The sequence below is a fragment of the Jaculus jaculus genome, unplaced genomic scaffold (genome assembly GCF_020740685.1).
Source record: "Jaculus jaculus isolate mJacJac1 unplaced genomic scaffold, mJacJac1.mat.Y.cur mat_scaffold_36_1_2353498_arrow_ctg1, whole genome shotgun sequence".
In the NCBI taxonomy this organism is placed as follows: domain Eukaryota; kingdom Metazoa; phylum Chordata; class Mammalia; order Rodentia; family Dipodidae; genus Jaculus; species Jaculus jaculus.
The window spans coordinates 902,176-925,940 of record NW_025423492.1 but is presented as its reverse complement, the minus strand read 5'-3'; the positions used below and the strand labels follow the sequence as shown (position 1 = coordinate 925,940).

Sequence of the window (23,765 nt, the reverse complement as noted above, 5' to 3'; positions counted from 1 at the left end):
TTTGACATGTAGAGTTCTACTATTTTGTTTTCAAAACAGTCATTACACAATCACACAAACTAGATACCCAGGAAGCACCTTAATTTTTTTCATTATTGTGCTATGACCATAATTTCCTATGTTAATTCTTAGTTAAATTATAACAGGCTATGTCATCATTATGCATATTCAATAGTTTCTGTTTATATTTTTAGGCTATCATATTGGACATCAAAAACACCAGGTAATACTTCCTACCCCACTTTGAATGACCAAGCTGGTAAAGATGAAACCATACTTGGGTGGTTGAACTTTACAGGCAAATGATTTTACCGCTGAGCCATCTATCTATCTATCCAGTCTCAACATTCTTAAAAAAACAAACAAAACAAACAAAAACCCTTAAAAAAAAGTGTCCTGCGCATGCTCGGAGGGTGTGGCGTCTGTGAGGCAAGATTGGGAGGGCGGGGCTATTCGAAGTGCCACGCATGCGCACCGCTTGCAGCGTACATTATGAGGTCGGTGCTGGAGGCTCCTTGGCTCCGCGTCTCTCAGTCGCTGTGGAGACAGAGCCCCGCCCAGGGCAGGACCGGCGCCCGCGGACTCAGGAGCTGAGGCGGATCCGCAGCTCTGGATGCAGGAGATGGAGGTTGAGCAGTGGAGCCCCGCGATGTCCGCCCAGGAGACACCAGACGGACGGGTGGACAGAGGCTGGACGCGGCGAACCTTCGTCTCCTCACAGGTGCGCTCAGCTACGCAGGGCTGGGCCGACTCGGGCCGCCTGTCCCGTCCGCGGGCGTCCAGCCCCTGCGTGGCCAGCGTTGGCGAAGACCCCAGTTCTCCGCAGACCCGGAGGGGCCGAGCACAGGTCTGCATGTTTCTGTGTCCAGTCAGCGCCCTGGGAAGTGCGGGCCAGGCCGAGGCTTCTAGAAGCAGAGGCTCAGGTAAAGTGGAGAATGTCACGTGGGGACATTATTAGAGCTGGTGTTTGTGCTGTGCCCTGTGGACCTTAGTGGAGCTGCATTGTAACTGTGCCACTTGCTGATGAATATGCAGTCAGTGCCTTGGAGAAGTCGGAATGCTGCAGATACAAGGATAATTATTAATATTAGATTAGTAAATAGTGGTATTCTGAGATTAATCCATCATCCTGGCAAAGGTTGTAATATATTTACTGATAAAATTAATGAAGAGATTACTATAATTTCTGATCTATTGTATATATGGGATGGAGATAAAATTGTCAAGGTGAAATTAGTGGTAAGTATAAATATTACTGGTGTTAATATAAATAAGTCAAAGAGTATAATTGATTAATTGCTGTGTCATAAGTAATGATGACTATTATTTATCATATATGAATATTAGATGCCAAAACCAGGATTTTTCAAGCTGGCTGAAGCACTTGGGATGAGAGTTAGGAGGAACACCATGAGATGGAGACCACCCTGAGAATATATAGTGAATTTTAGCTCAGCCTTGGTTAGATGAAACCTACCTAAAAAAATAAACAAATGGGATTTTTCATGATTGTGTTTTATTTAGTCTTCCTCAGCCACCAATAAGTTTAGATAACTTGTAGGACTTAAGAGTGTATTAGTTTCTGTGATGCTGGTAATAGTTTTAACATCTGTTAATGCTACCTCTTGAGTACTTCTGCTTTTGAGAAGTGGAATGGTGACAGGCCTTGTTTCATCAATAGTGGTAATGTTATGTTCAGGGGTATAATTTCATTGTCTGATTTATAAATATTAATAAATAATATATATAAATAATTTTATGTATAAAAATACTCTGAGTGGGCCTGAAGTTCATTCTACATCAAAACCAGACAGTACTTCAGACATCCCTTAGATCAGATAAGGCATGATGTTTTCTGTCAATGATATTATAGCTAAGGGTGGGTTGGGTAAAATTAGTCATGTTCATTTTTGTGTATGAGTTAGTGAGGACAGAGTAAATAACCCACTCAACAAAAGAACTGGGAGTAGGGTGCTTTCTAGTGATACTTCACATAAGATTGAGAAGGCTGCACCTGAAGTGCCCACGAAGAAAATGCAGAACAAGATAACTAGTATAAAAGAGTTAGAGAGAAGAGAGACTGAAAGAGAGGGTGAGAAGCTGTAGAAGATTAAGGTCAGTCTTCATTATACCCTCTCCAGTGTCTTGTGGCTCAGGTGTTATCTCTAAGGTGAAGGTTCAACCATTTGGTCTGCCTTTTATGATGTAGAATTTTATGGTACCACTGCCATTTGGGTCTAGATTTGTGTCTCCCACCCTCTGCCTTGCAGTCCCCTCTCTCCCCACCCACCCTATTGTCTAGTCCTCGAGATGTTTGATGGATATGTCAGCATCTTGGGTAGATTCAGGTTAGGTGCTGTAGATGAGTGCGACTATGTGGCGATTTTCTTTCTGTGATTTGGTAATTCACTGAGAATGATCTGTTCCAGGTTCAGCCATTTTTCTTCAAATTGCATTGTGTCATTCTTTCTTACTGCTGTGTAGAATTCCATTGTGTAGACATACCACATCCTAGTTATCCATTCTTCTAGTGATGGGCATCTGGGTTGATTCCAGTTCTTAGCTATTACAAATTGAGCTGCAAAAATATGGTTGAGCAAATCTCTCTGCACTGTGGTTTAAAGGTTTTAGTGTACATGCCTAGTAAGGAAATAACTGGGTCTGTTGGTAATTCTATAGTACGCCTTTTCAGGAGTCTCCATATTGCTTTCCAAAGAGGTTGTACCATCTTACATTCCCACCAACACTGGTTGAGGGTTCCTAATTCTCCACATCCTCGCCAGCATTTATTTTCATTTGATTTTTTGGATGTTTGCTATCCTTACTGGGGTAAGGTGGAATCTCGTAGTTGTTTTCATTTACATTTCCCTGATGATTAGGGATGATGAACATTTTCTTAAGTGTGTGTTTGCCATTTGTATTTCTTCCTCTGTGAATTGCTTGTCCTGCTCCTTGCCCCATTTGGGGAGTGGGCTGTTTGACTTTTTATTTGTTAGGTTTTTTAGTTCTTTGTACATTCTAGAGATTTGGCCTCTGTCAGCTGGATAATCAGCAAAAATTTTCTCCCATTCTGTGGGTAATCTATTGGCTTTGCTTACCATATGATTGCCTGTAAATAACTTCTTAAGCTTCATGTGAATCCCATTGGTTGAGTGACTGTTTAAGATTGTGAGCTACTAGGGTTTTTTTCAGGACGTCTTTCCAGTACTATATCATGGAAAGTTCTTCCTATATTTTCTTCCAGTAGTAGAAGAGTTTCTGGTCTTATATTGAGGTCTTTGATCCACTTGGACTTGAGTGTAGTACATGGCAAGATATGTGGATCAAGTTTCAATTTCCTGCATATGGTTATCCAGTTTGTCCAGCACCATTTGTTTTTCTTTTTAATTTTTATTAACATTTTCCATGATAAAAAAAAACCCATAGTAATACCCTTCCTTGCCACCCACACTTTCCCCTTTGACATTCCATTCTCCATCATATTACCTACCCATCTCAATCATTGTACATACATATATACAGTACCAACCTATTAAGTACCCACCTCCCTTCCTTTCCCTTCCCTTTATATCTCCTTTTTAACTTACTGGCCTCTTCAATTAAGTATTTTCCTTCTCACGCAGAAGCCCATTCATCTGTAGCTAGGATTCACATATGAGGGAGAACATGTGTTGCTTGGCTTTCTTGGCCTGGGTTACCTCACTTAGTATAATCCTTTCCAGATCCATCCATTTTTCTGCAAATTTCATAACTTTATTTTTCTTTACCGCTGAGTAGAACTCCATTGTATAAATGTGCCACATCTTCATTATCCACTCATCAGTGGAGGGACATCTAGGCTGGTTCCATTTCCCAGCTGTTATAAATTGAGCAGGGATAGGGGGTTATCTAATCCCAGTTTTGTTTCCTAGCTACAATACGGTCAAGCTTCTTATTACTTAAGAATGTAATCTCCAGATTGGAGCCTTTATGTGAGGTAGAGGAGGTGTGTTACTAAGTGCTGATCTCGATGTTAATTGCTTTAGCCACACTGGGTACTCAAAGCTCACTCTCTACTAGTATCATGCTGTGATGATGTTATGACTAACTGCTTGCTCTTGTCATGTTTTCCCCACCATGATGAAGTTTCTTTTCAAAGCATCCAGAAGCAGGGAATTACCATGGCATATTGTTCACAATCATGGAAGTTGTTAATTATAAGAAAGAAAAGCATATAAATATATATACTTGTGTTTAATATATATTAAATAAATGAATTATATATGTATTTTAAATAAGAGAGCAATGAAGAGAAACAACAAACAAGAAAACAAAGAAAAACTGCCAGTTGGAAATAAACCTTGTCTTTCCATAAGCTGTTTTGAAGTAATAAGGTAAATAGTACAGAAAGTTGTTACCAAGATGCTGATGCTACAAAAAGCACAAACATATGACTTTGTAAAGTTTTAGTTTCAGAGAGAGAGAGAGAATAAATATGGCCATGGAAGGGCCTTTATCCACCACAAATGAACTCAAGATGCATGCACCACCTTGTGAATCTGGCTTATGTGGGTGGTGGTGTATTGAACCTGTGTCCTTAGCATTTGTAGACAAGTGCTCTAATACTAAGCAATCTCTCCATCCCCCAACCATTTAGTCTTTTGGAACGAGACTTAAGGAGAAATATGCAAGGAATCTGGCACTTTGGACTAAGAAAGTGTAGGATTGTAAGCAGAAGTTAATTTGCTATTCACATGAGAATATGAAGGACTAAAATGCAGAAAGAGATATGAATTGTGTAGACTCCTGAGTTTTCAGAGAGGAAAGATGTCTTTGTTAGGATCTGGGCTAAATGTAATTTGTTTGATATTCTCACTGTTCTCCTGTTGTCCTTTGACCTTGAGTAATGATGAATTTAGAAGTAATGTACTGATTTGTTTGGTGGAGAATAATGTAGAGCAGAATATATGAAGGATATAAAGATTGGCAAGAAGGAAGTATGTACAGATAAGTTTTAGGACCCAGAGTGTTTAGTCACCTTAGTTGCATTTGTTAAAGGCTTACCCTATTGAAGGGTGGTCCAGCTCCTGTGAATGGGGGAAATAGCGAATATTCACTACAGGTGAGACTCAAGCCAGTGTAGGCTCAAAGTAGAATGTATGCTTAAAAGGGGGGCCTGAAGTAAGAATGCTGAAGGAGTTTCTTGGTCCTTGGAAGTCTGGCTTCATTTCAGCCTGGAATGAATTTTTCAGCATCACCCACTTGGCATTGGTGTTTTGAAGTATTACAGATGCAGAAAATACATGGTCATGGAGTGTACTCATTGTTCTGGAAAGTTTGGGTCTGGAGAGTGTTTGGATCAGGTGTTGTGTCCCAGGAACAAGAAGACAACTGCTACAGAAGTATTTAAACATAGATAGCCAAAGCTAAGTCTACCATTTTATCCAATGTAAAATTTGATTTCTTGGTTTTAAAGTGGCAATAAGAGTATATAGTCTCATAACAATATTGTAAGTCTCTTCATTGTGTATGTTGTCAAGCACAGAGCAACAGTTCTTTGAAATTGATAGTTTTGGGTGGGAGGTAATGTCACTGTATTGCACATGTGTGCACATACTTTAAAGTAGATGATGTAATTAATATGACAAGAACACAGGCATTGGTCTTAAAGATGAATTTGGCATGGGCAAGTTTTCAGTGGTTTGATTCCTGAACCACTGGGCACATGTTTATTAATTACTTTTGTTCATTTACTGGAAGTTCATTCAGTTGAAGGTCCATTGAAGCAGAGGTTACTATTTGTGTATGTTTCTCAATTTGTTTTCTAGATGGGGCATCATTCTAACACAAGCTGGACTGGAACTTACTTTCTCGACCAGGGCTGACATTGAACTCACAGGGATCCTTGTACTTTTGCCTTCCTAGTTCTTGGATTAAAGGTGTGTGCCAGTGTGACTAGCTGTAGAGTCTGGATTTATTAAAGATACCCAGCAGTAGTTAATTCCTGGACATTTCAACATTAAAGCTATAAAATCACTATGAATGTAGACCAAATATTCCTTTTATGTATGAGCCAACTCATAAAGTCAGATGCTCTGTGTTTATTCTCTAAATGAAACTTTAATCCTAATCAAGAAATATTTTTGACCTATATGGTCTTTGTGCCTTTTTTTTAAGATGATAAAGGCCATAAACATATTGAAAATATATTTTACATGTTAATTTGGAAGTAGAGGAGAGAGAGAGATGGAGGGCATGAGGGTGAGAAAGACCGAAATGGACATGACAGGGACTCCTGACACTGCAAACGAATTCCAGATGACTGTGCCTGTTTGTGTACGTGGTTTCCATCAGTACTCTTGATTTGAACTGGGGGTGCCAGTTTGTGTATGTGGTTTCCATCAGTACTCTTGATCTGAACTTTGGGTGACAGTTTGTGTACGTGGTTTCCATCAGTACTCTTGATTTGAACTTGGGGTGCCAGTTTGTGTATGTGGTTTCCATCAGTACTTTTGATTTGAACTGGGGGTGCCAGTGTGTGTACGTGGTTTCCATCAGTACTCTTGATTTGAACTTGGGGTGCCAGGCTTGGCAAGCAAGCACCTGTACATTTGAGCCGTATCTCCAGCTCCTGCTTTATGTTTTTTATGAGAGATTATTTTCTGTGGCAATTAGGTAACATAGTTGTAGGGGATATGCTTCTGATATAATTGAGAGTTATGTACACAGGAGATGGGTTAGTTTTAAGTCTAATCAACTAAGCATTTATGTGCAAATAGGTTAGGTTGTAACTAGATTCTTTTGAAAAAATATTTATTTGCAAGCTGAGGGGTAGAAGAGAAACAGCCAGAGAGAGAGAGAGAAAGAGAGAGAGAAAGAGAGAGAGAGAGGGAGAGGGAGATAATGGGCACACCAGGGCCGCTAGCCACTGCACATGAACTCCAGATACATGTGCCCCCTTTGCATTTGGCTTACATGGGTTCTGGGTAATTGAATCTGAGTCCTTTGGATTTGCAAGCAAGAGCCTTTACCGCTAAGCCATCTCTCCGGCCCATAACTAGATTCTAAACCTCACTAATTTTCTTGTACTTTAAGGACTATGTGTGTTATTTATTTATTATTTATATATGTAGGAGAAGTATGGGTGCAGAAGGTCTCTTTCTGCTATAAAAAAATGTGAGATTTTATTTTTCCAGTGTTTACACCTGCTTATATATGTGTGACTTGAGAATTGAACATAGTTTATAGCCAACCACCTTTAATAGCTGAGCCATCTCCTCAATACACATTTTGTACTTTTTTAAAAGACTTTTATTGACAATCTTCACACAGATCCATAATTTTGTTTGATCATTATTCTCTTCTCTTTTCATCTTCAATCTTTTCTTCTGCATTGTCCTACTACTGAACCACTTTTTTATCTTGCTTTTCCCTCTACTGTTTTGATATCTTTTTTACCTCCCTCGTCATCCACATGGAAATGTTGAAGTGTCCAGTATTGTGTACGTCCTGTGCGAGTGATGACACCTGCTGTGAAGTCATGAATACAAAGAATGCTTATGAATAAAAAGGATGCAAGGTGTCTAGGAGATAGCTTTCCAAAGCCCTTTTAGCACCCTCTTCAGTGTTGTTACCGAGCCTTGCATTAGGTGGCATCAATGTCTAATTTAGTGTTAAGAACTCAGCAGTCACCTTTTCTTTGTAAGATATTTTTATTTTTATTTATTACTTGAGAGAGAGAGAGAGAAAGAGAGACAGAGAGGGAGAGAGAGAAGGAGAGAATTGGCACCCCTGGGATTCCAGCTGCTACAAACACATTCCAGATGCAAACACTACCTTGTACATCTGGCTTATATAGGTTCCAGGGTCTCGAGCCTGGGTATTTGGCTTTATAAGCAAAGACCTTAATGGCAAAGCCATCTCCCCATTCCAACAGTCATTTTTTTCTTTGAACTTTGATGACTTTTGAGCCTTCTTTATAGTCACCACCATCTGCAAAAGAATTTATCTGAACCTAAGTTAGAGCATCACAAATCTATGGGCAAAGATAAATCTTTAGAGAGAAATTTGATAGGTACAATGTTTTCATTTAGCCAAATCATGCTAATAGCTTTCCTCAGGGACTGTATCTTTCCAAATCATAGTTTTTTAAAGTATTTAATTGATTTATTTGAGAAAGAATAAGGCAGACGGGAAGTGGGGGGGGCAGGGTGAGGAAGGGAGAGAATTGGCATGCCAGGGCCTCTATCCACTGAAAACAAACTCCAGATGCATGAGCATCTGGCTTACATGCATAACAAAAACTCAAACCTGAATCCCTAGGCTTCATATGCAAGTGTGTTAACTGCTAAGCCATCTCTCCAGCCCAAAATCATAGATTTTTTTGAATAGGTGTTTATTATCAGATACATTCCCTCTCATGTAGTAAACCTCATTTGGAATCAGACAGCAATCAGTTACAACTCTCTCTAAACCACAAAGTCATTCAAATTTGCATTTCCCTGATGGCTAAAATGTGCAATAGTTTTTGAAATATTTTTGTCCATTCGTATTTTGTCTTTTGAGAACTTTCTGTTCAGTTCCATATCCCATTTATATTCATTGTTTGATTTTGGATTTTTTTATTTTGAGTTCTTTACATATCATAGTCAATTTTTTTTCTTCCAAATTTTTATTAACAACTTCCATGGTTATAAAAATACCCCAGGGTACTATCTCCTCTCCCCCCACTTTTCCCTTTGAAACTCCATTCTCCATCATGCCCCCTTTCTTGTCAATCAGTCTCTCTTTTAATTTTGATGTCATGATCTTTTCCTCCTCTTAAGATGGTCTTGTGCAGGTAGTGTCAGGCACTGTGAGGCCATGGATATGCAGGCCATTTTGTGTCTGGAGGGAGCAGGTTGTAAGGAGTCCTACCCTTCCTTTGGCTCTTACATTCTTTCCACCACCTCTTCCGCATTAGACCCAATCACACCTTCCAAGGTGTGATTGAGATGTTACTTGGTACTCTAGTCATTTCTTTCCATCACCCTGATACCTTCTGAGTTGTCCCAAGGTCACTGCCATCTGAAAAGAGAAGATTCTATAACCAAAGTGAGAGTAGCATTAATATAAGGGTATGAATATTAAGAGAAGTGCATACTGGGCAGTTTGATAAGCATAGTATATACATTTATCCAGACATCAGCAGATGTTACACCCCTAGTGTTCATGACTACCCCTGTTTTAAGTTTTCAGTATCAGGGTTGTATTCCCTCCCATGGAATGGGAGTCCAGTCCCATTGGAGGGCAGTTGGTTTCCACCATCACAGACGTGCCACCATTGCACCTGTTGGCTCATTTGGCCTGGCTGGCCAATTGTAAGGTTTGCAGTGTCCACTGTTGATTATCTTCACTGGTGATTTCTCTTTTTCCCATTGAACTACATGCAGAATGGCTTCTTCCAGCTTTCTGTCAGATGGTCTACATAGAGGAAGTTTTTACCTCAGTTCCAGCAGGATTTCTCAGTGGCCTTGCAGCCCAAGAATATGGAGTCTTCAGCAATAGGGTCTTACCATCTATTCCTGGTGGGAATCCAAGGGCCTCAGCAATGGCTTCTAATATTTTGGGGGCATCAGGCACCTCCCTGGCCAACAACTCACTGGAAGGTATCCCATCCCTGGTCCTGAAAATTTTTAGCAATCTTGTATGTTACCTGAGTGTTCCTTTGTCCAAAATGTAGGATTCCATATGATTTATATATATCCTCTTAAATTCATAGTCAAATTTTAATAGGTGGACATTTTCTTCCATTATGTTTGTAGCCTATGTTTTGTATTTAATAAATTTATTTCCTTAAATTTTTTAAAAACACAGAGAGAAAGATATAGGGAGAGAGAGAGAATGGGCAGCCTCTGCAAATGAACTCCGGATGCGTGCGCCCCCTTGTGCCTCTGGCTAACATGGGACCTGGGGAACCGAGCCTCGAACCGGGGTCCGTAGGCTTCACAGGCAAGCGCTTAACCGCTAAGTCATCTCTCCAGCCCTCCTTAAATTTATTAACATTTTCTAGGATTATAAAAAATATCCCATGTTAATACCCTCCCTCCCCCCATTTTCCCCTTTGAAATTCCATTCTCCATTATATCCCCTCCCCACTTCTCAGTCAGTCTCTTTTATTTTAATGTCATCATCTTTTCCTTCTCTTATGATGGTCTTGTGCAGGTAGTGTCAGGCACTATGAGGTCATGGATATCCAAGCCATTTTATGTCTGGAGGGAGCACATTGTAAGGAGTCCTACCCTTTCTTTGGCTCTTACATTCTTTCTACCACCTCTTCCACAGTAAACCCTGACCCTTGGAAGTTGTGATTGAGATGTTACTCCGTATTCTAGTCATTTCTTTCCAGTACCATTTTACCTTCTGAGTCATCCCAAGGTCACTGCCATGAAAAAATAGAAGATTCTCTATCCAAAGTGAGAGTAGCATTAATATATGGGTATGGATATTAAGAGAAGTGCTTACTGGGCAGTTTGATAAGCATAGTATATAAATTTATCCAGCAGCAGCAGATGTTACACCCTTAGGGCTCATGACTCCCCCGGTTTTCGGTTTCCAGTATCAGGGATCTATTCCCTCCCATGGAGTGGGCCTCCAGTCCAATTGGAGGGCAGTTGGTTTCCACCATGACAGACGTGCTGCTATTGCACCCGTTGGCTCATTTGGCCTAGCTGACCTATTATAAGGCTTCGGTGTCCACTGCTGAGTATCTTCAGTGGTGGTATCTCTTTCTCCAATTAAACTACATGTAGAATGGCTTCTTCCCGTTTTCTGTCACCATATTTTAAATTTTTTTTTTTTTAAGGGAACAATTTGCCAATGAGGCATTACAATTCTTTTTTTTTTTTTTTTGGCTTTTTAAAAATTTTTATTAACATTTTCCATTATAAAATATATCCCATGGTAATTCCCTCCCTCCCCACCCCCACACTTTCCCATTTGAAATTCCATTCTCCATCATATTACCTCCCCATTACAATCATTGTATTTACATATATACAATATCAACCTATTAAGTATCCTCCCCTCTTCATTTCTCTACCCTTTATGTCTCCTTCTTAACTTACTGGCCTCTGCTACTAAGTATTTTCATTCTCATGCAGAAGCCCAGTCATCTGTAGCTAGTATCCACATATGAGAGAGAACATGTGGCGCTTGGCTTTCTGGGTCTGGGTTACCTCACTTAGTATAATACTTTCCAGCTCCATCCATTTTTCTGCAAATTTCATAACTTTATTTTTCTTTACCGCTGAGTAGAACTCCATTGTATAAATGTGCCACATCTTCATTATCCACTCATCTGTTGATGGACATCTAGGCTGGTTCCATTTCCCAGCTATTATAAATTGAGCAGCAATAAACATGGTTGAGCACGTACTTGTAAGGAAATGTGATGAGTCTTTTGGATATATGCCTAGGAGTGCTATAGCTGGGTCATATGGTAGATCAATCTCCAGCTGTTTTAGGAACCTCCACACTGATTTCCACAATGGCTGGACCAGATTTCATTCCCACCAGCAGTGCAGAAGGGTTCCTCTTTTTCCACATCCCCGCCAACATTTATGATCATGTGTTTTCATGATGGTGGCCAATCTGACAGGAGTGAGATGGAATCTCAATGTAGTTTTAATCTGCATTTCCCTGATGACTAGTGACGTAGAACATTTTTTTAGATGCTTATATGCCATTCGTATTTCTTCCTTTGAGAACTCTCTATTTAGCTCCATAGCCCATTTTTTGATTGGCTTGTTTGATTCCTTATTATTTAACTTTTTGAGTTCTTTGTATATCCTAGATATTAATCCTTTATCAGATGTATAGCTGGCGAAGATTTTTTCCCATTCTGTAGTTTGCCTCTTTGCTTTTTTCACTGTGTCCTTTGCGGTGCAAAATCTTTGTAATTTCATTAGGTCCCAGTGGTTAATCTGTGGTTTTATTGCCTGAGCAATTGGGGTTGTATTCAGAAAGTCTTTGCCAAGACCAATATGTTGGAGGGCTTCCCCTACTTTTTCCTCTAGCAGTTTCAGAGTTTCCGGTCTGAAGTTAAGGTCTTTAATCCATTTGGACTTAATTCTTGTGCATGGCGAGAGAGAAGAATCTATTTTCATCCTTCTGCAGATATATATCCAGTTTTCAAAACACCATTTGCTGAAGAGGCTGTCTCTTCTCCAATTAGTATTTTTGGCATTTTTATTGAATATCAGGTGGCTATAGCTACTTGGGCTTACATCTGGATCCTCTATTCTGTTCCACTGATCTACATGTCTATTTTTGTGCCAGTACCATGCTGTTTTTGTTACTATGGCTCTATAGTATAGGTTAAAATCAGGTATGGTGATAGCACCAGCCTCTTTTTTGTTGCTCAGTATTATTTTAGATATTCGAGGTTTTTTGTGATTCCAAATGAATTTTTGGATTGTTTTTTCTATTTCCCTGAAGAAAGCCTTTGGAATTTTGATAGGGATTGCATTAAATGTGTAGATTGCTTTAGGTAAGATTGCCATTTTCACAATACTGATTCTTCCAATCCAGGAACAAGGGATGTTTCTCCACTTTCTAGTGTCTTCTGCAATTTCTCCCTTGAGTGTTTTAAAGTTCTCATTGTATAGATTCTTTACTTCCTTGGTTAGGTTTATTCCAAGGTATTTTATTTTTTTTTTGATGCTATTGTGAATGGGAGTGATTCTCTGATTTCATCCTCTGTGTGTTTGTTGTTAGCATATATGAAGGCTACTGATTTCTTTGTATTTATTTTGTATCCTGCTACATTGCTGTAGGTTTTGATCAGCTCTAACAGCTTGCTAGTAAAGTCTTTTGGTTCCTTTATGTATAGAATCATGTCATCTGCAAATAATGATAACTTGATCTCTTCCTTTCCAATTTGTATCCCTTTTATGTGTGTCTCTTGCCTTATTGCTATGGCTAAGACTTCCAAAACTATATTAAATAAAAGTGGGGACAGTGGACACCCTTGTCTTGTTCCTGATTTTAGTGGAAAAGCTTCCAGTTTTTCCCCATTTAGTAATATGTTGGCTGTAGGCTTGTCATAAATAGCCTTTATTGTATTGAGATATGTTCCTTCTATTTCCAGTCTCTGTAGGACTTTTATCATGAAGGGATGTTGGATTTTGTCAAATGCTTTCTCTGCGTCTAATGATATGATCATGTGATTTTTGTCCTTCAACCCATTTATGTAATGTATTACATTTATAGATTTGCGTATGTTGAACCATCCCTGCATCTCTGGGATTAAGCCTACTTGGTCAGGGTGAATGATCTTTTTGATATATTCTTGTATTCTGTTTGCCAATATTTTGTTGAGAATTTTTGCATCTATGTTCATGAGGGAGATTGGTTTGTAATTTTCTTTTTTTGTTCCATCTTTGCCTGGTTTTGGTATCAGGGTGATGCTGGCCTCATAGAAGGAGTTTGGTAGAATTCCTTCTTTTTCTATTTCCTGGAAAAGCTTAAGAAGCAATGGTGTTAGCTCTTCCTTAAAAGTCTGGTAAAATTCAGCAGTGAATCCGTCCGGGCCAGGGCTTTTTTTAGTTGGGAGATTATTGATAACTGTTCGGATCTCCATGTTTGTTATAGGTCTATTTAAGTGATTAATCTCATTTTGATTTAACTTGGGTAGGTCATATAGATCAAGGAAATCATCCATTTCTTTCAGATTTTCATACTTTGTGGAGTATATGCTTTTATAGTATGTCCCTATGATTTTTTGAATTTCTCTGGAATCTGTTGTGATGTTACCTTGTTCATCTCTGATTTTATTAATTAGCTTCTCTTCTATCTTTCTTTTGGTCAGATTTGCTAAGGGTTTATCAATCTTGTTTATCCTTTCAAAGAACCAACTCTTGGTTTCATTAATTCTTTGGATTGTTCTTTTTGTTTCTATTTCATTAATTTCTGCCCTAATCTTTATTATTTCTTCCCGTCTACTGATTTTTGGTTTGCCTTGTTCTTCTTTTTCCAAGGCTTAATGCGAAGCATTAGGTCGTTTACTTGCGACCTTTCTAATTTCTTAATATAGGCACTCAAGGCTATAAATTTACCTCTTAGAACTGCCTTCACTGTGTCCCAGAGATTTTGGTATGTTGTATTCTCATTATCATTTGACTCTATAAATTTTTTGATTTCCTTTTTGATTTCTTCATTGACCCATTCATCATTTAGTAGTGTATTGTTTAGTTTCCATGATTTTGTGTATGCTCTATAGCCTTTCTTGCTACTGATTTGTAGTTTAATTCCATTGTGGTCAGATAGAATGCAAGGAATTATTTCAATTTTCCTGAATTTGTTAAGATTTGCTTTGTGTCCTAATATAAGGTCTATTTTAGAGAATGTTCCATGTGCTGCTGAAAAGAATGTATATTCTGCAGCCTTTGGATGAAATGTCCTGTATGTATCTGTTAAGTCCATTCCTTCTATGACCTCATTTAGTCCAGACGTCTCTCTGTTTATTCTTTCCCAGGATGACCTGTCAATTGATGAGAGTGGGGTGTTAAAGTCACCCACTACCACTGTGTTTGGTGTTATCTGTGACCTTAGTTCTAATAGTGTTTGTTTGACGAATTTGGGAGCCCCCATGTTAGGTGCATATATGTTTAGGATTGTAATGTCCTCCTGTTGGAGTGTGCCCTTAATCAATATAAAGTGACCTTCCTTATCTTTCTTGACTAACGTCGGACTAAAGTCTACCCTGTCTGATATTAGGATAGCAACCCCTGCTTGTTTTCTAGGCCCATTTGCTTGAAACACCATCTTCCAACCTTTCACCCTAAGATAATATCTATCCTTTGTAGAAAGGCGAGTTTCTTGGAGACAAGAAATTATAGGATCCTGCTTTTTAACCCAGTCTGCAAATCTATGTCTTTTCGTTGGGGCATTGAGGCCGTTGATATTAAGAGAGATTATTGAAAGGTGTGTATTTTTGTTTGCCATTTTTGTGTATGCGTGTGTGTTTCTGGTTCTACCTGCGCTCTCTTCTGTTAACTAGTATTTGAGTATTGCTTGTTTTTTCTAGGTTCCTTATATGTGTGCTTTTCCTTTTCTTCAGCATGGAGGATTCTATCAAGTATTTTCTGTAGAGCTGGTTTTGTCTTCAAATACTCCTTTAACCTGCTTTTGTCATGGAATGTCTTTATTTCTCCATCTATTTGAATGGATAACTTTGCAGGATAAAGTAACCTTGGTTGACAGTTGTTATCTTTCAGAACTTGGAATATATCACTCCAAGCCCTTCTGGCTTTAAAAGTTTGTGTTGAATAATCTGCTGTAATCCTGATGGGCTTGCTTTTGTAGGTAACTTGATTTTTCTCTCTAACTGCTTTCAATATTTTTTCTTTGGTGTGTGTGTTTGGAAGTTTGATTATAATATGGCGAGGAGAGGTTCTTACTGGGTTTTGTCTGGCTGGGGTTCTAAAGGATTCCTGTATCTGTATTGGTACCTCTTTCCCAATTTGGGGGAAATTTTCTTCTATGATTTTGTTGAAGACGCCTACTATGCCTCTGGAGTGGAGTTCTTCTCCTTCTACTATGCCCTGAATTCTTATATTGGATCTTTTCATAGTGTCCCGAATATCTTGAAATTCCCACTCATACTTTTCTATAAGTTTGTCTTTCTCTTTGTTGGACTGCATTAGGTCTGCCACCTGGTCTTCTAGCTTAGATATTCTGTCCTCTCCCTCATCCATCCAACTGGTGAGATTTTCTACAGAGTTTTTTATTTCATTTACTGTGTTCTTCATTGCTAGTAATTCTGACTGGTTATTCTTTACTATTTCTATTTCCTTATTTATGTCTTGTATTGCCTTCTTTATTTCATGAAATTGGTGTCCTGCATCTCCTTTGATTCCTTTGATTTCCTCTTTGACTCCTTTGATTTGTTCTCTGACTTCTTTGAACATATTTACAATCATTCTTTTGAACTCTTTGTCAGGCATTTCCTCTAACTCTTTCTCACTGGAGGACATTTCTGATGCATTAATACTTTTAGGTGGGTTTATATCGTCTTGCTTTTTAGTGTTTCTTGTGTTATAATGTATATATTTTTGCATCTTGGATTAAGTTAATGCTTGGATTTTCTAGCTAGCTGTGTATTCTTAGCTGTATCAATTGATTTGATGTAATATATTTTCAGGGTAGGACCTTAAGGTATTAGGTGTGGCTCTTAAGACTCTCAGAGTATCTACAAAGATGTTCTTAGGGGTTGAGTTTCCCTGCTATTGGAGTATTCTAGCAGGCTGAGTGGAATAAAATACAGGTAGATTTTAAAATTTAACTAAACACTATACACATTCAATCAAAACCAGCCCCAAGTATGTCTGCAAGAGTAGTTATTATAACAGCCAGATCCTCTATCAACAAAGAGGTTAAGATTTCTGGTCTGTTGAGGGATCCAAGTCAGCTTGTGACCAAGTGAGACCCTTCCCTGGTGCAATCCCAGTTACCTTGGATGATTTTGGTCTCAGTCAAGTTGCTGCCTGGGCCGTTGGGCTGCTGTTCTGATTTCTGGAGCTGGGCACTTGCTTTTCCTGCGGGGCAAACCGAGCCTGGCAAGTGTGGCCCTGCAGATCAGCACCCCTGCTGCTGGAACTGCTGCTGCTCTAGCTGCGCCTGCTGGGACTGTAGCCACTGCTGCTGAAGGTGTTGCTGCTGGACCCACCGCTGCTGCTGCCTCTGCTGCTACTGTAGCTGCCACTGCTGGAGCCACCACTGCTGCTGATGCTGCTGCTGCTGTGTCCACTGCCGCTGCTCCCCCTGAAGCTGCTGCTGCCGAGTCTGCCACTGCTGCCACTCCTGCGTCTGCTGCTGCTGGGGCCGCTGTTACCAGTGCTGGAGCCACTGATGTTGCTGCCGAACTCTGCTCCTGCTTGGGTCCCGCTGTTGGCGTGGCCGGGTCCCGGGCTGCTGTTCTGTTCACCGGAGCTGGGCTCAGGCAGTGGGGGAGGGGAGGGAGCCGCAGCTGCTCTGGTTCTCTCGCTGCTCCACGTGTTCTTCTATCTCGCGGTCTGCTCCTCCGTTGCTCGCTGCCGCTCTCCCCTCACGTTTACCGAGTTGCGGAGAGCGTGGTGTGAGGGAAAGCTCTGGCACCTGGCTTTTCCTGCGGCTCGAGCCGAGTCTGGCGGCTGTCTGGTGCGCCGCGGCCACGGCGGTTGGCCGAGCTGCCGGAGCCGCGTTTCCCACCTCTGCAGGCTCTGGATGCTCTTGAACTCTTCAACTTCTCTGCTGCCACTTCAATTTCCTATACACCTCAATTTTTAGTAAAAGTGTGTATTTTGCTGAGTTTTTTTGGTCTTTTTCCCCCCTGGGCTGCTTTGGCGTGGTACCTATGCCGCCATCTTAACCGGAAGTCATATTTTTAAATTTTTATGGACAGTTTCCATACAAGTAGACAATATTGTCACACTTTCCTTTCACGACCCTTTCTTTTCACCTTTCCAATTATCTCTTCCACTGAATCTCTTTTCAAACAGGTCTCTCTGATATTGTAATGTAATATTTTTTTCATCTTATTATGCAGGTCTTATGTAGGCAACATCAACCTGTGTGAGGCCATGAACATTATGACCACTTTCATTCTGGAAGGCAGCATAGTAGGCATTTGTCTCTTAAATTCTTTCTGCCATAATTTCTGCATTGGTCCCTGAGCCTGGAAAGGTGTGGTAGAGATACTTCACTTAGTACTGAACTCCCCACTGTCCCTTCTTCTCAGCATGTTGGTAAGAATCGATTCATCCCAGTGTTCACTACCCTCTGAGAAGTGTTTCTAACCGAAAGTGAGAGTAGCACTAATATGTGGTCATAAAGGTACATATCTAGAGGGCATATTGGTGGATAAAATATATCCATTTAACCTGATGACAGTAGTAATTTCCTCTCAAGGGCTTGTGACCTGCCCAGAAATAGAGTTTTATTAAGTTTTCTGCATCTGGCATGTGGCCCATCGAGAGTCAAACATGAATTGTTTGGCTTACAGGCAAATGCTTTAACCACTAAGCCATCTCTCCACCCTCAAAACATCTTAAAATTTTTGATTAAGCCTTCTCCCACCCCTCCTGTCTTCCATCCCATTTCCTGACCTTTATTTTTCATATTTTTAATTGAGCTCTTTAAAATACAAACATACTGCATATTGGTCATTTCCCATTGTATTATTTACTTAAGTACCGTTCTCAATCCCATTTCACTGACAGCCCTCCTCAGTGATGTTATTAGACATCATTGTGGGGTCATTAATGCACCATTTAGTCTCTGAAGAGAGGGGCACAATGCCTCAAAAAACACTTTCCCCGTCTGATTTCCTTAGAAGTATGTGCTCTACCATGTTTATTGCTGCTCTATTCATAATAGCTGGGAAATGGAACCAGCCTAGATGTCCCTCAACTGATGAGTGGATAATGAAGATGTGGCACATTTATACAATGGAGTTCTACTCAGCAGTAAAGAAAAATGAAGTTATGAAATTTGCAGAAAATGGATGGACCTGGAAAGGATTATACTAAGTGAGGTAACCCAGGCCCAGAAAGCCAAGTGCCACATGTTCTCTCTCATATGTGGATCCTAGCTACAGATGATTGGGCTTCTGCTTGAGAAGGAAAATACTTGGTAGCAGAGGCCAGTAAGTTAAAAAGGAGATATAAAGGGAAGAGAAAGGAAGGGAGGAGGATACTTAATAGGTTGATATTGTATATATGTTAAGTACAATGATTGTAATGGAGAGGTAATATGATGGAGAATGGAATTTCAAAGGGGAAAATGTGGGGGTGGGGAGGGAGGGAATTAACAGGGTTTTTTTTTTATAATCATGGCAAATGTTAATAAAAATTTAAAAATTAAAAAAAAAACACAAAAACACTTTCCCACCACGTGGCTCCTACATTCTTTCTGCCCCCTCTTCTGCAATATTATCTGAGTCTTGGAGGGCTTGATACAAGTCTCCTTTACTCTTAAAATCTCAGCAGCCCCTGATTTTCTGCGTTGATGTGTTTTGAGAATCCTCACCATCTACTCCCATGTCTCCGTAGGAGGTTCTTGAGGTAGCAGTGAGAGCAGCACTCATACTTTATCCACCACTTCCTCTGTAATGTTTCCTGGGCCCTGTCAGATGTGATAGAGATGACTCATCTTGTGCGTTCTTTTCTTGTTACACTAAAAAGGCTTGGGTCTTCCCTTCATTTGCTGCCATGTGTACAATGCTGAGTTTGAGAGCAGTATGGATCATAGGGTATAAATTTATGTATTTTGGAGATTTTTGATGGGTGTCACCTCTCCTTTTAGCCAAAGTACAGTGGGAGCTTACCTCTAGGGTCCCTGACGTTCCAAGCTGTGGGCTCTGACTTGACCCTCAATTTAAGCATGAATTCCCTTCCAGTCATCTTGCCTAATATCTAATTAGAGAGTAGGTGATTACCCCCATAGCCTGTGTGCCAGTGTTACGCTAGTGTATGCATTTTGCCTTAGCCTTCCTTATCTTTCTACTGAAGCTGAGATTCAGATTCCATTCGCATATTCATATGTGTTGGAGAATTGAACTTAAGCAGCACGTTTTACAATAAGTGCCCAGCTTCTGTTTGTTTTTAGAGGGTTTTAATCTGTAGGACAAACTGACACGTAACTCATGGTGTAGGCTAGACTAGCCTCACAGCTGCAGGAATATTTATATCCCAGGCTCCTATGTCATGGGTTTACAAGCTTGATCTAACATGACCCATTCAACTCTATTTCTTTTGGTCCTTTGTGTGTATGAAGATAAACTTGACATTGCTACCTGATGTAAAAATATTTGGGGGGCTGGAGAGATGGCTTAGCAGTTAAGCGCTTGCCTCTGAAGCCTAAGGACCCCAATTCGAGGGTCAATTCCCCAGGACCCATGGTAGCCAGATGCATAAGGGGCCGCCCATGTCTGGATTTCATTTGCAGTGGCTGGAGGCCCTGGTGCGCCCATTCTCTCTCTCTTTCTCTGCCTCTGTCTGTATGTGTCTGTCTCTCTCAAATAAATAAATAAAAATTAAACAAAAAATACATTTTTTTTTTTTTTTGGTATTTTGTCTGTCTATTCGAGGCATGTTACAATGCCCATCAGCATTTGCAGTTGTGATAACTTACTGGGGTGTCTCTGAGTGGTGCCTGGTAAGAAGTCAGGATGCTACCAATTCTACCCTATTCTGTGCAGGGAAACCTAGAACATAGTATTATAGCGACCTGAATACCATCACTAATGTGACCAAGAAGAGACAATAGAAACGTGAATATCAGTTTGTGTGGATTGGAGAACAAAAAATAACTTGGAAATTTGGTAGAAATTTGGTTGAATATCTAAATATTCACACATTTTTAAACATGTCAATTGCATGTATTTAAAGAGTTAGAGTAAGATTTCACCATTATACCTTTTTGTTGAACCTAATTTACTTTTTAATTCTACATTTCTTGCATTTATTCTGTGTTTTATAACTTTTCCTTTTGAACAATTAGCTTTTTCAAATTTTCCACTTTTTTTGTATTCCCTTTTAGTATCTACAGCCAGAAGAGTTAAGTTACAAAGAGTGATGGGTATCAAAGCATCTACTTTTTGTTTTCTGACATGAAACACATTCCTACAATTTTTTTCTTTTTCAAAGTCTGTTTGCTACATGTGTTTTTGAGTATCCACTCTTTCATCTGTCTGGCTACTTAGTATTTCTTTCCTAATATATATATACATACATACATACACACACACACACACACACACACACACACACACACACACATATACAAGAGGAGAGACAGAGAGAATGGGCATGCCAGGGACTCTAGCCACTGTGAACAAACTAGACACATATGCCCCTTGTGCCTTTAGCTTACATGGGTCCTGGAGAATTGAAACTGGATCCTTTGGCTTAATTACTAAGCTATCTATCCAGTCCTGCTTAATATTTCTTCATAGGTGAGTGATATTTCATTTCTGGGATTATTCTTGGTTGTTGTAAAAAATAGTGTTATTTTTAGAAAAAGGTTTTAGATAAGAAAACAAAAATGTTAACCTGATTCTCATTATGAAAGGTCTCATGATTTCTTTCTTCAGAAAGTCATGACTTAACAGAAGTGAAATCAAATGGAATTATGTGATTATTTAACTCAAGAACTGGCCCTATGCTTATTCACAAGTTTGCTTTAGGAGAACTGTATAACTCATCCATCATCCACCTCTCTTTAAGACTAGGTCTTCATTTGCACTAGAGTTCACCACCTCCCCAAGTAGTAGGTTGGCTAGCCAGTGAAGAGTAAATGATATGTCCAAAGTCACAAAGCTAGTAGATATAAAAGCCAAAACTGAAGTCAGGACTCCAAATCTCTGGTTCAATACTTTCCACTTTCCTTCATTATTCCAAACACATGAGGTATTTTTTGTTTTTGTTTTTTGAGGTAGAGTTTCACTGTAGCCCAGGCAGACCTGGAATTCACTATGTAGTCTCAGAGTGGACTGGGATTAAAGGTGTGCACCACAACACCGAGCTTTAAGCTTCCAGACAGTTTTGACTGTACATAACTTTGTGGGGGTGGGAGGCCATCTAATAAAGGTGAACTGATAACTTTTTTCCCTCACCTGTCAGAGAGAAGCAGTTATATCACACTAAGGCATACAAGAGATTTCAACACAGTACCTGGACATTTTTCATGTCTGAAATCAGCATTGTGTACCTAATATGAAGGATAATGTTAACTCATCACTGTCCACTTGACAAATTTGTTTAGAGACAGCTCCATGGAAACCCCAAAATGCTACCAGGTGATGGTTAGTTGAGAGGAGGAATGATGTCATAAGCAGGTAGTAGCCAATAGGAAGGTCAGCTTCCCAACGGAAACACAGGATTGGATAGAGAAACTGGCAGGAGAGTTAATAGCAGCCCTAAGTGGCTGAGACCTTGGCAGGGGAAAGCCTGCAAGACAGACTTGACAATCCTTCTTAAACCTGTCTCCTATCTTAGAGGTGACATCTCTGTGGTTCTGATGAGTGTTCATGGGAAAAGTTGTCTGTACCTTACACAGGACATTTCCCATTCCTTTAGATCATCATCGTTAGTATATGTTAAAAGTATAGTTGTCATCCTTGGGCAGGAAGGAAAGAGACTCTAGGTTAAGGTAACATGGTTATTCTGAAACCATTAACTTGACCTGATTGAAGCAGTGACAGCAGCCTTGAAGACAAAAGAGGGATTAAAGAGCACTTCTTACTGGTTTGAAGAGGACAGTGAAGGTCATTGTGAACATTGTCCATGATTATGTGGTCCAAGTCTTGACTCATTTAGTTTCCTTCACTTCTCACTCCCTTGGGCTGTCATGGGCCCATGTGGATTCACATCTCTCCTCTGTTAGCCCTTAACCAAGATAATTGTGTTTGCATAGGCCTTGAATTTGCATTTCTATATTCATAAATGTCATTTTCTGTGAACTTCCAGAAACAGTATTTTGTACTGCCCAAATTTATTTTCAGCAATAAATTCTGAGCATCACAACCAATAACAGACTTCTAGAAGATGCAGCTGATGGCAATGTTTCCTTTATCACAGTATGTATGTCATTTTTCTACCCATCCTTCGTTATATGTCCAATAAGTTCTTTTTCTCATCTTCTTCCTCTTTTTCTTCCTCACCTTCCTGCTCTATCTCTTCTTTATCTTGCGGAGACTTTCATAGCAGCTTCTCACTCTATAGCTCTTGATGACATTGACCTCTCTTTGTAGCCATAGCTGGCTTTGAGCTCATGGGCAGTCTTCCTGCCTCAGCTTCCCAAATGCTATTTTCCTAGCTGTGATCTACTGACCGCAGTTGCTCTCTGTATTCTCACATAGTGAAATTTATGTGACAGTTGTAGCTTCCTCCTCTTGCTACTGTCCCTGTGGAATTTGTACCTCTAGCATTTCTGTCAGGCTAATGTGTGAGGTAAGGCACAATGGAGAAGAAAAGTAAGTAGACAAGGGAGTTAGAATAAAATAAGACATTATAGTAGCACTGGGAATATGGGTTCAGGAAAGTCAGATCCACATACATGTTTTGGTTTCTTTGGAAACTAGTCAATAAACCATTAAATATATAAATACTTTTAATTAGATAATCTAAATTGGCTATGTATATCTTTTCCTTAAGAACAAAATTTAAATGTGGCTTTTCCTTTTGTTTTATGGAATAACTCTTTTGTGTTTGACCAACAGTGTATTTGTGGACTGTATATTGCTTTTTAAAATTTATTTATTTATTTGTTTGTTTGTTTGAGAAAGAGAGAGATACAGAAATAGGCAGGTAGAGAAAGAGAGAATGGGTACACCAGGGCCTCCAGCACTTCAAACAATCTCCAGATGCATGCTCCCCCTTGTGCATCTGGCTTACATGGGCCCTGGGGAGTTGATCCAGGATCTTTTGGCTTGCAGGCAAGCACCTTAACCACTAAGCGATCTCTCTAGCCCTGTACATTACTTTTTATGCTTCATACTTATAAACTTATGTACTTATAAATATTTCATTGCTAACTTGCCTCCCTGTGCTTCTTTGAATGTAAAACACACCCCAGAGCCTCATCCTCCTGCTCAGTGTCTGGCTGGTGGCAAATGAGGAGGAGGAGCCTTGAGTCACTGGGGTGGACCTTGAGGTTAAGTAGCCAAGCACCAAGCTCAGTATTTAGATTACTTCTACCCAGATATGTGACAGCTCATTTTCTTGCTGATTTCTACTTCCTGCTTCTGGCAAGATGTGATGCCAACT

The 23,765-nt window shown here is 39.8% G+C and overlaps 1 pseudogene; it reads left to right on the top strand.

Moving 5' to 3' along the window:
- Positions 1 to 853: 853 nt before the first annotated feature.
- Positions 854 to 23,765, top strand: part of LOC123457324 — a 104,036-nt pseudogene continuing 81,124 nt past the window's right edge.